This window comes from Trichomycterus rosablanca, chromosome 14 (genome assembly GCF_030014385.1).
Source record: "Trichomycterus rosablanca isolate fTriRos1 chromosome 14, fTriRos1.hap1, whole genome shotgun sequence".
Classification (NCBI taxonomy): Eukaryota; Metazoa; Chordata; class Actinopteri; order Siluriformes; family Trichomycteridae; genus Trichomycterus; species Trichomycterus rosablanca.
In genome coordinates, this window is record NC_086001.1 from 25,012,870 (window position 1) to 25,029,744 (window position 16,875).

At 36.1% G+C, this 16,875-nt stretch overlaps 1 long non-coding RNA gene across 1 annotated transcript; it reads right to left on the reverse strand.

Moving 5' to 3' along the window:
• Positions 1–12,252: 12,252 nt before the first annotated feature.
• Positions 12,253–16,615, reverse strand: LOC134326741 (uncharacterized). Its single transcript, XR_010014568.1, has 3 exons — positions 16,400–16,615; positions 15,192–15,371; positions 12,253–13,046 (listed from the first exon to the last, which is right to left on the reverse strand). It is a non-coding gene; the product is annotated as an uncharacterized LOC134326741 (long non-coding RNA).
• Positions 16,616–16,875: the final 260 nt, after the last annotated feature.

Genomic DNA, 16,875 nt, shown 5'->3' on the forward strand with positions numbered 1-16,875 from the left:
TTGAAAATTCAATCATGGTTAAAATTTGGGCTACTTTCAAAATGTGTCACAGCTGTCTAAAAGCTTTCATTACAAACCGTACAAAATGTTTTTAATGAGGATTTGTGCTCACATACCTATGAACAAGGTCTGCTAGTTTTAGCATGTGAACAAAGTCACACACAAATATACATACAGCATTTTACATGACTTAGATTCTTATCATAAAAGCTTTATCTAAGTTCATGTCATTTCACTTTACAGAATAACCTTTCAATTCTATGTTTGTGTTTAGGATTAAATGTAAATAACTTCTCTGCTGAGATAAATAGGTGTAGTTTGACTTTACCCATCATGCTTTGTGGCTTCTTCCACTTCATTTGCACACGTTCCATAGATAATGAGCTAGTACTTCACACAAGAAGGTGTGAATGGTTGTCTGATGATTGACCAATGCAGAGTTTTTAACTGGTCTTGGGTCTTTGTCCTCAGCTCTATTTAAGGACTAAACTCTAGACCTGTAGCTGAGTCACTTGGTAAGAAGGATCTTCTGCACGTTCTTCATTAGAAACGACCTGCTGGAGACACCAGCTTTGTTAAAGTGGCTACCAGGATTCTAACAGGAAGGTAAAGGGTTTTCTTGTTTGTTTCTTTTACATTTATGTTGCATTTGTTGTTGTTTATTGTTTATTATGCTATTTAATATTATTAGGTTAATATATTTAGACAGTTTAAAATAGCTTTATGCTCATAATTGTGGTGATTTATGAAGCCTTTTTTACTCCCAGCACACCAAAGATTTACACTTGTGAGCTAATTATTAGTCCTGTCATGAACTGGATTAGATTTGCTTGGTGCAGGACTGATGTTGAGAAAGTCAGATCTCTTATATCTTTATTTATATCAAGTTATTTATAGTTATTTAATTATTAATATCTGCAGTATTTATAAGTATTTTATCCTGATGTACTTTAAATTCAGATTCTCACTTAGACGTGAAGTGAATTTAATGTTTTTATTACTAGGTGATGAGTTTAATATTATTGTGGTATTAATGTAGTAATAGTAATGATAATTAATCGACTTGTTTCTTTGTTTCTGTTGCTTTCCAAGGAAACAGTTTCTACAGTCTTATCAAAGCATAAACATGAAGAACTTTCATCACTGCTCAGAGTGTGGGAAGAGTTTTACTAAGCAGAGTAATCTCCAACGACACCAGCGCATTCATACAGGAGAGAAGCCATATCACTGCTCAGAGTGTGGAAGCAGTTTTTCTCAACACAATACGCTCCAAAAACACCAGCGCATTCACACTGGAGAGAAGCCATATCACTGCTTAGAGTGTGGAAGCAGTTTTTCTCAACAGAATACGCTCCAAAAACACCAGCGCATTCACACAGGAGAGAAGCCATTTCAGTGTTCAGAGTGTGAAAAGAGTTTTACTCAAAGTAGTGACCTTAAAGTACACCAGCGTGTTCACACAGGAGAGAAACCGTATCACTGCTCAGAGTGTGGGAAGAGTTTTGCTTACAGTAATGCTCTTAAAGTACACCAGCATGTTCACACAGGACAGAAACCATATTACTGCTCAGTGTGGAAAGAGTTTTATTCAAAGTAGTGACCTTAAAGTACACCAGCATGTTCACACAGGAAAGAAACCATATTACTGCTCAGAGTGTGGAAAGAGTTTTATTCAAAGTAGTGACCTTAAAGTACACCAGCGTGTTCACACTGGAGAAAAGCCATATCACTGCTCAGAGTGTGGAAAGAGTTTTGCTCAACAGGTTAGCCTCCAAAAACACCAGCGTATTCACACAGGAGAGAAACCGTATCACTGCTTAGAGTGTGAAAAGAGTTTTGCTTACAGTGATGCTCTTAAAGTACACCAGCGTATTCACACAGGAGAGAAGCCATATCACTGTTCAGAGTGTGGAAAGATTTTTGCTTATGAAAAGAATCTCAAGCGGCATCAGCGTATTCACATAGAAAAACTACATCACTTTTAAGAGTGTGGGAAGTATTTTATTGCATATTATGTTCTCCAACAACACCAGCGCATTCACACAGGAGAGAAGTCATATCACCGTTCACTGTCTAAAAAGAACTTTAGTGAAAGGAATATTCTTTAAGTACACCACACCAGCGCATTCACATAAGAGGATGACCCATATTGCTGCTTATAGTGCAGATGAAGTTTTACTGGAAGCAGCATTTTTAATATTTTTTGTGACTGGAGTCGTCTTGAAAAACACTAGCGCATTCAGAAGAGAAAATAAAATGATACTCCACTACTGCATGTACAGAAAAAGCTACGTGTACTTTCTTTTTCTACTAATATCCACTAGAATGTACATGATCAAATGTACATGATGGTATGAATATGATCATTAATCATCAAATGTAATGTGGTGTAATGTACCAACCTCAGATCTGAATCTGTTTTTATTCTTTATTTAAGTTTAATCTACTTTAATAAACACAGAACAACTTTTACTTTCAAGTGGAAGAATTTTACCCTGGTCTTTATGGTGTTTGCTAAGTTTTCATAAATGAATAGCCTCTTACTTTAACACTTCTAGGTCTACACTCCAAAATTCTAGTCTTTAGATGATTTCCACTTAGCAAATAATGAATCGTCCTCAACCAGAATGTACATGAGAAGGTGTGAATGGAGGGCTGTGGACTGAACAGTGTTGCATTGTTCTATCATCATGAGTCTTTGTTCTTTGTGTTTATCTATAGACCAAATTAGTGGTATCTAAGCTCCTTTGTTAAAAGAAATACTAATATTTACGTTTCATTATCCCACCATCTTCTAGTGCATAAAACCCAGTTCATATAAATCCTAATACAGACTGCACTGACATGTTTTGAAACATTTAAAAATAAATTAATACTATTGTGGTAGTTCAGGTGTTTTCTTATCATGGAGGTGACCACTTGACCAAGACCAACTGCGGGGTCGGGAGACAAGTGTTTCTTTATTGATGAATAAATGTATTTGTTAAACTGTAAATTCCATCTGAGTCCTCTGTGTGATGAGAGTTTGGTTTTGAATCCTATGTTAGCAAATGTGTCCATGGTTGTTAAATGGGACTAAACTCACGGTCCATGTATTTGTATGTAGGCTTGAGCTGGAGTGACAATAGAAAGTGGATGTAAAGGACTGGGTGGGTAATAATTCAAAATAGTTCTTCATGTAACCTGAAATTCTATTCATAAATCATAACAGAATGAAAAGATTGAAGAGGAGAAAAAATTCAGATCTTTTAGTATTTAAAGTGTTACTAATAAATGTTCTTTTATGAGATCTAAAACGATTATAAAAAAATCAATAAAATGACTAATAGTTTAATGATAAAATATTACTAGCTGTAATACCAATGTAAACAAAATACAACATACATACAAAGTATCAATCAGAATGTAAAATGAAACTATATTATTATTAATAATAAAAGATTCACTATAGATGCATGTGAAACAGTTGCAGGATGAGACATAAAAAGTAGATGTGTGTGTATTATTTAAAACTAAACTGAATGATAATTGGTTACCTTCAAATAATTGTGCAGCATGTGTTCCTGATTTACATTCAGTGTTAACAAGTAAAGAAGGACCCACCGTGACCCTGACCAGGTGCTAAAAATTAAAAAACCTTACGCTGTGACTCTCTCTCGTGCGCATGTGCGGCGTTGAGCAGTAGAGCGTTGGGAATGCGTGAGCGTGAGAGCGATTTTTGGCATTTTGCCTAATTTTCTTTATAATTTCAATCCGTGAAAACATCTACGGAATTACATTCAGTGCGCTTTAAGTGTGGGACAGCAGGGTTTCTACCCGCCACCGGCTAAATCGCGGGGACCCGAACAAACTTTACGAAAGTTTGACACGAGGTTGAGTTGAGTGGGAATAACGTGGTTTGTATAGCTGTGTCTTATAAAAGCATCAGCAGGAAGGGAGGTGGTGGTGAGTCTGTGTTTGGATGTAATGATCAGTCCTGGAGTTTGTGCTGTTCTCCATCCACATGTTTATTCTGGCACAATAAGAAAAAGACTGAAATCCCCATAATGCCGAGTTCCTCTAGAATAGGAGTGTATGTGGATTATGAAGCAGGAACTCTGTCCTTCTACAGCGTCTCTGAAACAATGAAGCTCCTCCACAGAGTTCAGACCACGTTCACTCAGCTTCTCTACCCGGGGTTTAGAGTTTATTATGGATCAATTAAACTGTCGGATTTAACAAATTCAATGTAAAATTTACATGAAAGTGTAACATTAAACTGTAAACTGTCTCCTGGAGAAGCTGATTCTCACCCGTTTTCTCCTGAGCTGTAAAACACAAGTTTAAAAGTGAAACCAGCACATGGTGAGGAATAATACAGCAGAACTTAGATACGTGTGGATGGTTTCAGAGGGGATTTGATTTTTTCACACAAATAGTTATTTGTATTGTGGTACGTTCATTCAGCCTTCAACAGTTTATCTCTGCTCACTCAACATACAGCAGTTTAGACAATGGTATGTTTATTTTCTCCAGAAGAAATCTTTCACTTTATACCATACAGATGTGGTATGTTTGAGAACAACCCAGGCTTTCATCCAATGACTGATTTTTGATTGTTTTAGCAAGACCACCGCTACAGGGTCTGTATTATTACATTATGAATTGAGTTACAATAATATTTGAGTAACAATTTTGTTTTCATTTTTATTTGTAATTTTATTTCAGGTTCATCATTCTTTTTCTGTTTTATTTTCCTTAATTTCTTTTATCCATTTAAAAGGTTTTGTTGTTTTATTTTTGATATTGTTTTTAAATTTTTATTTTATTTTTACTTCTTTTATTAAGTCAGTGCATGCCTTTGTGGGTAAAAATCTGTGTGTAAATTTATTAAAAAAAAGTATTTTAGCTGTAGATTTTTGCTCCTTTATATTCTAATCTTATGGCTGGGTTCAGAAATAGGGGTTGGTTCAGGATCTGGTTTCTTTCTTTTGAAGTAAAAACAGTAAAATCCATAAAATCTTGAATGATTTTTTCACCCACCACCATCAGACTCTACAACGAGTCTCTTCACAGTCGAGGCAGCCGGATCTAATGTTGCTGGACTGATTAGGGCTGTTTTTCCTTGAACGTAAACCACTTATTCACTGAGATCACTTTATTTTGTAGACCCCATTTTGTTATTGTCATTATTATTGTTGTTATTAATGATTTAGACGTTTTATTCTGTTATGGTTTATGAATAGAATTTCAGGTTACATGAAGAATTAGTTTGAATTATTACCCACCCAGTCCTTTACCTCTATCTTCTATTGTCACTCCAGCTCAAGCCTACATACAAATACATGGACCGTGAGTTTAGTCCCATTTAACAACCGTGGACACATTCGCTGACATCGGATTCAAAACCAAACTCTCATCACACAGAGGACTCAGATGGAATTTACAGTTTAACAAATACATTTATTCATCAATAAAGAAACACTTGTCTCCTGACCCCTCAACTGCTCTTGGTCAAGTGGTCACCTCCATGATAAGAAAACACCTGAACTACCACAATAGTATTTATTTATTTTTAAATGTAATTGTAAAACATGTTAGTGCAGTCTGTATTAGGATTTATATGAACTGGGTTTTATGCACTAGAAGATGGTGGGATAATTAAATGTAAATATGAGTATTTCTTTTAACAAAGGAGTTTAGCTACCACTAATTTGGTCTATAGATAAACACAAAGAACAAAGACTCATGATGATAGAACAATGCAACACTGTTCAGTCCACAGCCCTCCATTCACACCTTCTCATACATTCTGGTTGAGGACGGTTCATTATTTGCTAAGTGGAAATCATCTAAAGACTAGAATTTTGGAGTGTAGACCTAGAAGTGTTAAAGTAAGAGGCTATACATTTATGAAAACTTAGCATTCATAATATGAAGAATTTATGCAAACACCATAAAGACCAGGGTAAAATTCTTCCACTTGAAAGTAAAAGTTGTTCTGTGTTTATTAAAGTAGATTAAACTTGAATAAAGAACAAAAACAGATTCAGATCTGAGGTTGGTACATTACACCACATTACATTTGATGATTAATGATCATATTTACACCATCATGTACATTTAATAATTGAAGTAGAACAGTTCTAGTGGCTATTAGTAGAAAATGAAACAACTTCAGTCACAAAAACGTAACTTCTGTGTGACCGTACTGGTGTCTATTAAAAATGCTGCTTCCAGTAAAACTTCATCTGCACTATAAGCAGCAATATGGGTCATCCTCTTATGTGAATGCGCTGGTGTGGTGTACTTAAAAGATATTCCTTTCACTAAAGTTCTTTTCAGACAGTAAACGGTGATACGACTTCTCTCCTGTGTGAATGTGCTGGTGTTGTGTGAGAACATAATATGCAATAAAATACTTCCCACACTCTTACCAGTGATGTAGTTTTTCTATGTGAATACGCTGGTGCTGTTTGAGACTATTTTCATAAGCAAAAATCTTTCCACACTGAGCAGTAATATGGTTTCTCTCCTGTGTGAATACGCTGGTGTACTTTAAGGGCACTACTGTGAGTAAAACTCTTTCCACACACTGAGCAGTGATACGGTTTCTCTCCTGTGTGAATACGCTGGTGTACTTTAAGGGCACTACTGTGAGTAAAACTCTTTCCACACTGAGCAGTGACATGGCTTCTCTCCTGTGTGAATACGCTGGTGTTTTTGAAAGGTACCATGTTCAGCAAAACTGTTTCCACACTCTGAGCAGTGATACGGTTTCTCTCCTGTGTGAATGCGCTGGTGTACTTTAAGGGCACTACTGTGAGTAAAACTCTTTCCACACACTGAGCAGTGATACGATTTCTCTCCTGTGTGAATACGCTGGTGTACTTTAAAGGCATTACTGTAAGCAAAACTCTTTCCACACTCCAAACAGTGATATGGCTTCTCTCCTGTGTGAATACGCTGGTGTTGTTGGAGTGTAGTCTGACGAGAAAAACTGATTCCACACTCTGAGCAGTGATACGGCTTTTGTCCTGTGTGAACACGCTGGTGTTTTTGAAGGTTACCCTGTTCAGCAAAACTCTTTCCACACTCAGTGCAGTGATATGGTTTCTCTCCAGTGTGAATGCGCCGGTGTATTTTGAGATTACCCTGTGTAGTAAAACTCTTCCCACACTGAGCAATGATGAAAGTTCTTCAAGTTTATGCTTTGATAGGACTGTAGAAACTGTTTCCTTGTAAAGCAACAGAAACAAAGAAACAAGTTGATTAATTAGAATTACTTTTACTACATTAATACCACAATAATATTAAACTCTTCACCTAGTAATAAAAACATTAAATTCACGTCACGTCTAAGTGAGAATCTGAATTCAAAGAACATCAGGATAAAATACTTATAAATACTGCAAATATTAATAATTAAATAACTATAAATAACTTGATATAAATAAAGATATAAGAGATCTGACTTTCTCAACATCAGTCCTGCACCAAGCAAATCTAATCCAGTTCATGACAGGACTAATAATTAGCTCACAAGTGTAAATCTTTGGTGTGCTGGGAGTAAAAAAGGCTTCATAAATCACCACAATTATGAGCATAAAGCTATTTTAAACAGTCTGAATATATTAACCTGATAATGTTAAATAACATAATAAAATAAAAAGAACAACAAATGCAACATAAATGTAAAAGAAACAAACAAGAAAACCCTTTACCTTCCTGTTAGAATCCTGGCAGCCACTTTAACAAAGCTGGTGTCTCCAGCAGGTCGTTTCTAATGAAGAACGTGCAGAAGATCCTTCTTACCAAGTGACTCAGCTACAAGTCTAGAGTTTAGTCCTTAAATAGAGCTGAGGACAAAGACCCAAGACCAGTCCAAAACTCTGCATTCACACCTTCTTGTATGAAGTACTAGCTCATTATCGTGTGCAAATGAAGTAGATGGAGCCACAAAGCATGATGGGTGAAGTCAAACTACTAAAGGCTATTCTGTAAAGTGTAATGACATGAACTTAGATAAAGCTTTTATGATAAGAATCTAAGTCATGTAAAATGCTGTATGTATATTTGTGTGAATTAGTTTCTACTGTATATGAGGAACAATAAGAAAACTATAAGAGGAAACACCCACCTATAGATTTATCTGTATTTATGGTGTAGTTATATTTACTGTGCACTTGTGTGTCTGTGAACTGTTTGATTTACTACTGCGGTCAAGCCTCCACTTCAAAATGCTCAGTCAAATCAGCTCCCACATTGTTTGTGAAGATGTGTGTATACTAAACATTACTGTAAAAGCGTCTGGCGGAACTATTTAGGATATAATTTCAGGGTTTAAAATAAAAGGTTTGGTAATAACTGGACATTATGATTTTACTTTAATAATCTAAGGTCATTCCCGGTTTAATTTAGATTGTTATTAAATGGAATAATCGTGATTACTTGAATTGTTATTGTTACTAAAAGGAATCTACTTGTTTCCACAGAACAATTCCACTTCATAATGATAGTACACAACATGTAGTTTACACTCCGTTAATATCAAGACATTCAGATGTATCATTTATAAATACATTCTAGAAATGTGACAATATAAAAGACCTTCATTATAAAGTTTAAGTGTACCAGAAAAAAAACAGGATTTAGATTTGCATAAAACTTAGCATAGACCATGTGATCTGTACCATAAAACATGGTGTAAATGGACCTGGGTGTAAATAGCATTTACACCAGGGTGCAAACTGTACACTTTGCCGTTTACACCAGGGTGCAAACTGTACACTTTGCCGTTTACACCAGGGTGCAGCTAGCATCTACCTAATTTAAAATAGTTCTTCATGTAACCTGAAATTCTATTCATAAATCATTAGTTAATAATGAAGACTGGAGAGGAAATAACAGAAAAGTATTTAAAGTGTTACTATGTTTTTTTATGAGATCTAAAACGACTATAAAATGATTAATAGTTTAATGATAAAATATTACTAGCTATACACAAAATACATCATAAAGTATCCATCGGAATGTAAAATGAAACTATATTTTTAATTAATAATAAAAGATTCACTAGTAGTACTGATCAATCATTTGCCATTTCACCAATATCTGTAACACCCTGGATTCTGGGCTAGTTTCAGCTTCAGGGTTGATTTTAAACCAGACACTAGGCTGGATACTTTTGTAGAACCTGGCAACTTTCACGATTTTCCCCCCAAATTGGGCTTGTTTAAAAATTCAGTCATGGTTGAAAATTGGGCTACTTTCAAAATGTGTCACGGCTGTTTAAAAGCTTTCATTATAAACCGTACAAAATGTTTTTAATGAGGATTTGCGCTCACATACCTATGAACAAGGTCTGCTAGTTTTAGCATGTGAAGGGCGGGTTTATACAGACTTTGAGGTGAACACTTGTGCTGGACTTGGCATCCCTGGGTAGAGTTGAATTGTTCTGTTTGGCAGCATGAGGTGTGGATGCGTGATGTAAGTTTCTTTTTTTGGGTTATTTTATATAATTCTTCTGTGTCCTGTGTTTTTATCAAACACCCCCCAGTGTTTACTTTACTTCACCTCACATTAAATATCCTCCTGAGCTGTGACATGGTTCAATGTCAATCCAGCTCAAAAGACCATGTCACAGCTCAGGAGGATATTTAATGTGAGGTGAAGTAAAGTAAACACTGGGGGGTGTTTGATAAAAACACAGGACACAGAAGAATTTGCAGTTTTTCTTTCCTTACTAAGGATTTCAGCCATGAAATGGTTCAATGTCCACAAAGTTTGATTACATAGACAGTTCACACAACATAGTCACAAATCTCCTAATGTGGATGGTTTACATGCACTAAAAACAAAACCAAACAAATATTAACATTTCACAATAATTCTAACTAAACATAACCCAAAAAAAAGAAACTTACATCACACATCCACACCTCATGCTGCCATGCTGCCAAACAGAACAAAGCACTTCTACACGGGGTTACATAATGATGGAATCAAGGGCATGGGTGGGACCAGGTGATAACAATTAAGCTAATTAACTAACTGAAAACAATCAATTCAAATGAAAGGTAAACCATTAAATAACAAAGTTTTCTACAGTGCTAACCATTACACCAAAAATATGCAACCTCAGACTTTACTTTTACATCTCAAGTTATTTATATTTAAACTTATGTGATTGATATAATTGACTGAAATCAATTGAAAGAAATGAGGTCATTTAGAAGTTTTAAACACTAAATAAAAGTAATTTTAGTTAAACATCGCCACCCAAGTATCAAAATCACAACAAAACATTCCACTGTTGGAAAATTGCACTTAGTTCACAACAATGACTTGCCACTTTGTGTTTTAACAAAGGTGGTGGCAGCTCTACGCTACGGTATTAGAAGGTTCGCCAGAGACATTACATTGCACATACAAGCTCTGGAAAAAAATAAGAGACCACTTCAAAATGATCAGTTTCTCAAGTTTTACAATTTATGGGTATGTGTTTGACCAAAGTGAGCAGTGTTGTTCAATTCTATAAACTACTGGAAACATTTCTCCCAAATTCCAGCTAAAAATATTGTATTTTAGAGCATCTTTTTATTTAAAAAATAAAAAGTGGTCAAAAACACAAAACAGTTACAGAAATTTCAGACCACAAACAATGCAAAGAAAACAAGCTCATATTCATTTTTAAACAACACAGTACTAATATTTCAACTGAGGAGGAGTCCAGAAATCAATATTTTGTGGAATAACCCTGATTTTTAATTACAGCTTTCATGCGTCTTGGCATGCTCTCCAACAGTCTTTCACATTGCTGTTGGGTAACTTGACGCCACTTCTGGTGCAGAAATTCCAGGAGCTCTGCTTTGTTTGATGGCTTGTGACCATCCATCTTCCTCTTGATCACATTCCAGAGGTTTTCAATGGGGTTCAGGTCTGGAGATTGGGCTGGCCATGATAGGGTCTTGATCTGGTGGTCCCTCATCCACACCTTGATTGACCTGGCTGTGTGACATGGAGCATTGTCCTGCTGAAAAAACCAATCATCAGAGTTGGAGAACATTGTTAGAGCAGAAGGAAGCAAGTTTTCTTCCAGCACAGTTTTGTATGTGGCTTGATTCATGTGTCCTTCACAAAGATAAATCTGCCCGATTCCAGCATTGCTGAAACACCCCCAGATCATCACCGATCCGGCACCAAATTTTACAGTGGGTGCGAGACACTCTGGCTTGTAGGCCTCTCCAGGTCTCCGTCTAACCATTACACGACCTGGTGTTGGACGAAGCTGAAAATTGCACTCATCAGAGAAGATGACCTTACTCCAGTCCTCGACGGTCCAATTCTTATGGTCCTTCGCAAACTTCAGCCTGGCTCTTCTTTGCTTGTCATTGATGAAGGGCTTTTTTCTAGCTTTGCACGACTTCAGCCCTGCCTCCAGAAGCCTGTTTCGAACCGTCCTCGATGTGCATTTCACCCCAGCTGCCACTTGCCATTCATTTTGTAGGTCACTTGATGTCATTTTACGGTTGTTAAGAGACATTCGAATGAGGTGGCGGTCATCACGGTCAGTAGAGAGTCGCCTTCGCCCTCTACCAGCCTGTAGCTTTGTTGTCCCATGTGTTTGCTGCTTGACCTTGTTCTTATGAACCGCTGTTTTTGAAATTTTCAGGATGGAAGCAACCTGACACTCACTGTATCCTTCTGCCAGTAAAGCTAGAATTGAACCCTTCTTTTCCTCACTAAGAACCTTTCTTATCAACTCTTTTGGCATGGTCTGTAGTTGTATTTTGACTACACTTAATTTTTGGGTAGTACTAACACTGCTTTTGTCATCCAGCAGGTCCTATAACAAGAGAATAGTGATGACAGCAGCAGTGGTTTTTATACCATTGCTCGTTAGGATAGGATTTGGTTCAGGTGATCACCTAATAAGCATCTCATTAAGTAGAATGAGGTGTGTCTGTGAAGGAATTCTCTTTAGAATGGCTGCTGTACATGTAAAGATGCTGATTTAAGAATAAAACTGGAGTGGTCTCTTATTTTTTTCCAGAGCTGTATGTCTTCCAGTTTCAACAAAATCCCAATGCTCCTGCCATATTGCATGTGTATATGTTCTAATTATGGCCTTAACTTTATTTTTTCTGCTGAACTACAGGAGAGAGAGAGAGAAAGAGAAAGAGAGAGAGAGAGAACAGCGTACAGTTTTTTCTTTTTATCACCTGGTCAGGGTCACGGTGGGTCTGTCTTTAATTGGTAAGACTGAATCTAATTCAGAAATACACGCATTCAGTTTGGTTTTAAATAAAACACAAGCACATATTATTGTCATGCCTTATCCTGCAATTGCTTTAATGCTTTTTCATTAAAATCAATATTTTTTCTTAGTAGAGATGCTACACTTCTGGAAAACTGGAAATTTCAAGATGAATAAGCTAAATTCTGGACTTTTATATAGTTTTGAAAGTTGATTAGCCTATTACATTATATATTTTTTGTAAATGTAAATGTTACAGTAAAAGTCTAATATAGTCATATTTAATAGTTTGCTAATGGTTTATAGTAGACGTACATAAAATTCACTTTATACACAGAATATTAAAAACAAAGTGATAAAAGACAGATTACTGCAATAATTATTGTTCCGTCATTCATTTTTGTGAAAATGGTGCCATCCTTTGGGGACTTTCAGATTGACAGTATTTGAGTTTATTAATTACCGGAGATCGGAAATAGTAATAACTGAGAGACGTTTAGTGTTTCTAGGCTGTTTAGTACATTAAGCCACATGAGGTGTTTTAGAGTCTCCTGGAGAAGCTGATTCTCACCTGATTTCTCCTGAGCTGTAAAACACAAGTTTAAAAGTGAAACCAGCACATGGTGAGGAATAATACAGCAGAACTTAGATACATGTGGATGGTTTCAGAGGGGATTTGATTCTTTTACAGAAATAGTTATTTGTATTGTGGTACGTTCGTTCAGCCTTCATCAGTTTATCTCTGTTCATTCAGCCTACAGCAGTTTAGACCCGCCAACTTATCCACCAATCTGCCTCCACGATGAGCCTGTATAGAGAGAGAGATTTGATTTATAAAATTACATTTTATTACAACGTGCAATTATACAAATTACTTAATATATACAAAGTACATAATGCTTTTCTACAACACCATGTTTTACATTATTTAATGTCATGCATCAGTTTATAAAAACAATAATGTATTAATATTTTACACTTAACCAGAGCATAAAATAAAACTACTGCATCTTGTTTTTCAATCTTGTTTTTCCTGCTGCTGTAAATGCTCATGTTGGCTTGATCTAGAATAAAATTCAGTAGAATCAGTCAAATCTGTATGATGTGGTAATATGAGATCTTCTGACCATGTTGAAAAAAAATCCTTGTGATGTCGCCCTCTTGTGGCACCTTGGAGAGCGACATCACAAAGATTTTTTAAACATGGTCACAAGATCTCATATTACTTTTTCTTTTAACAATTCTCCAAATGTTACATTATAATTTCCTGTAGGACGAGCGGGGCGGTAAGTGTTTTACTTTCGTTCTTACTACAGTAAAACACATTGAACTGACTTTTAAAGTGAAGTTCAAAATGTTGTACAGACATCGTCGTTATCTAGTGGTGCTAGAAATAAATTACAGCTTGTTGCTTGGGTACAGATTTGTGACTTTATTATTATTAGTCTTATTATTATATTTTTATAATTATTAATTGTTTCCGTTGTGTTTGTTGTAATAAAAAAAACTCTTCATATTTTAAAGTGTAAAAGCATAAAAAGCACCGTCTATAAAGATGAATTCTCTTGTGCTTATAGACTAGTAGGTTTGTAGTGTTATTTTTAATCTTCTACTGGTGTGAATGTGTGAATGGAAAACAAAACATGACATTAGAGAAACTGCTTGGAAGAACGTCTAGGACTGACTGTAGTCCTCTCTAAAGCTACCTGAGCAGTGTTGGGGTAGTTACTCAAAAAAGTAATCCATTACTCATTACTTATTACTTAACTAAAATTGTAATGGGATTACTTTACTCATTACATCCTGGAAAATGTAATCTCGTTCCTCATTACTTTACTTTCACGTTACATTCTAAACCCAAACAAATACTGTATACTGGAATCACATCTACAAACAAATTCCATTTATTTACTTTATTTATTTAGTTTCAGAAAAATCCTCTCTTGTGCAGAGATGTGTCTGTGTTTGTTTCTGCTTTAAAACATACACGCCATCAACCAATCAGATTTAACATCATTAAACAAGTTTATTCCTTAATTATTTGTCCTTATACTAGAGGAGCGACTCGGTTCCTTTAGTTCATTTCAAAGAATCGTTCAATAGAATCGGTTCGTTCGGAACGACTCATCCCTCATCACAGTAACTTAGGGTGACCAAACGTCCGTATTTCCCGGGACATGTCCGTATTTCACGTCCTGTCCCGGGCGTCCCGGGTTTTTTTTTAAAAAGTGAGGAAATGTCCTGGTTTTTAAATTACCTTCATTGGATCATTAAATTTACAGGCACTAGGGCACTGCGCACGGCGCTGCGTGTGACGTAATCCCTGAGCCGCGTCAGTGAGGGCAGCCCTGTTCTTAATCACAATGTAGACAGCGTGACTGTCAGTACGCAAGCAACATGCCGAAGAGCAAGTGTATGTTTACCGACGATTTACAAAAGAGTTTTTGTTGGTATTTTTGTATTTTTGCTAATACACAAGAGGTATTTTTTTGTTAATTGGCTAATTTGTTAATTTATTTTTTCCAATAGCTGATTGTTAATTAGTTCATTTTTTCCAATAGCCTACAGAACAGACAATATTTCGTTCATTACTGAGGGTAACTGAGTATCATGTGTTATTTGGAGTTGAGAGTTATTGTTAACTTTTGTTGTTAAGTGAGGGATGTTTAGATGAGACATTATTTCTTTCATTGTGCTATTCATTCATTACAGGAAATGTTAACTTAAGCATTTTGAATAAATGCATTTTGAATAAAATTATCATCTTGAGTTTTTGTTGTTGACTTTTACTGAAAAGCATTGCCCCCCCCCCCCCCCCCCCGGCTCCAAGGTGTCCTGGTTTTCCCAAATGAAAATATGGTCACCCTACAGTAACTGTAATGTCATTACAAATATTTCACTGTAACGCGTTACATGACTTCGTTACAGATAAAAAGTAATCACGTGACTGTACCGCGTTCCCCCCAACACTGTAGCTGAGAGATACAGGGCTAATGGAGATGTTTTACTGCTAAGCTGCTGTTCAACTCCAGTCCAGTTGGTGACGCTGGTGCGTCTTAAGTTGTTCTGCCAACCGCCATTAAACATCATAAGAAGAACAAGAAGCTGCTGTGTTTGTACTGTAGAGCCTCATCTGTAAGTAAAATATGTATTTAATTATAACCCTTATATTTAATTATAACCACATTCTAATTAATAATAAAACTAGAGTTCATAATAAAACATCACTGTGAGGATTTGAGGAGCTTTAACTCCAGTTTTATTTAAACACACAAACTATTAGCTGCTCCGCTAACTGTTAGCATCACACATGATTCAGTACTGATGAACCGATTCATTGAACCGATGAATCAGTGGATTGTAACGGATTCAGAGTTTATTCATTATTAAATCTAACATTTTGATATAAACGCGTCACATGTTCAGCTTTGTTTACAGTGTTTAATGTTTGTTAGAAACAGCGAGTTCTTGTAGCTTTGTTTACAGGTTGTTTTACAGGTTTATAGTAAAAGTTAAAAGTATTAGTACAGCACTGTTATTGGGAGTGGATGAGAAACTAGATGTAAAGAACATCAGACTTAATCATTTCACTTTGGACCACAAAACCACTTCCACCAAACTCAAAGGGTTGTTTCCCAGACAGGGATTAAGGCTTATAGTCCAGGACTACATTTAGCTTTAAATAGATAATCTCCATTCAAAATGCTGTGTAGTCTAGGACTAGGCTTAATCCCTGTCTGTGAAACCAACCCAAAAAGTTCTATTAGAAGTCTTTTCTGTCTGATGCTGCTCAGTCCCACAATAGTTACAACATTTTTACTCTGTTTACAGCCTCACAGCATTAAAAATAAACAGTTAAAACAGTCTGAAAGAGTATTCCTGGATTTCTCTTTAATAGGGAATAAAGTACATTTGTCTATCTGTCTGTCTGCCTGTCAGATCTTTTAATAATGCAGTCAGCAGAAGAGGGACACGTCACCCCCATAGATCTACAAAATGAAGGATTCCAAGAGAAACTAATAAAAAAGGAGGAGGAAGAAGATGGAAGTTACTTCTGTAAGTAAATGTGGAGCAATTTGCCATGTTAGTACAGTACAGTGTGGTTAGTATAGTAGAAATAATAAGAGAATGTGGATAGTGGGATTAGAACCTGTACTGTACCGTACTGTCCTGTGTAGAAGTGCTGATACTTCCAGTCTGGATTAAATCTAAGTAGTATTTATTTGTGGTTACTAAACCCACAACCTTCAGTTTCCTCCAGTTGTTGAGTTTCTTCTTCACATATTGATGAATTTCAGGTGAAGGATCTTTAATCCCTGTGGAACACGTCACCTCTGAGGAACACCTCACCCCAGAGGACCAACAGTGTGGAGGTTTCCAGATGAAGCCTGTGAAGAAGGAAGAACCTGAAGATAAAGATGAACTCAGTAAGATATTTTTGATCTTGAGTAAAATAAGATTTGGATTGAATAGAATCAGAGGAACCTGGGATGAAGCATCATACAGTGAAAGCTTGTATTGTGCTCATGCAGATCAGTGTGAGCAGGAAATGATGAATGCAGGATGAATCACGTTACAGGACTTTAATATCAGATCTCAGTTTAACAATTACTAACAGTATTTATTATTTATAATGT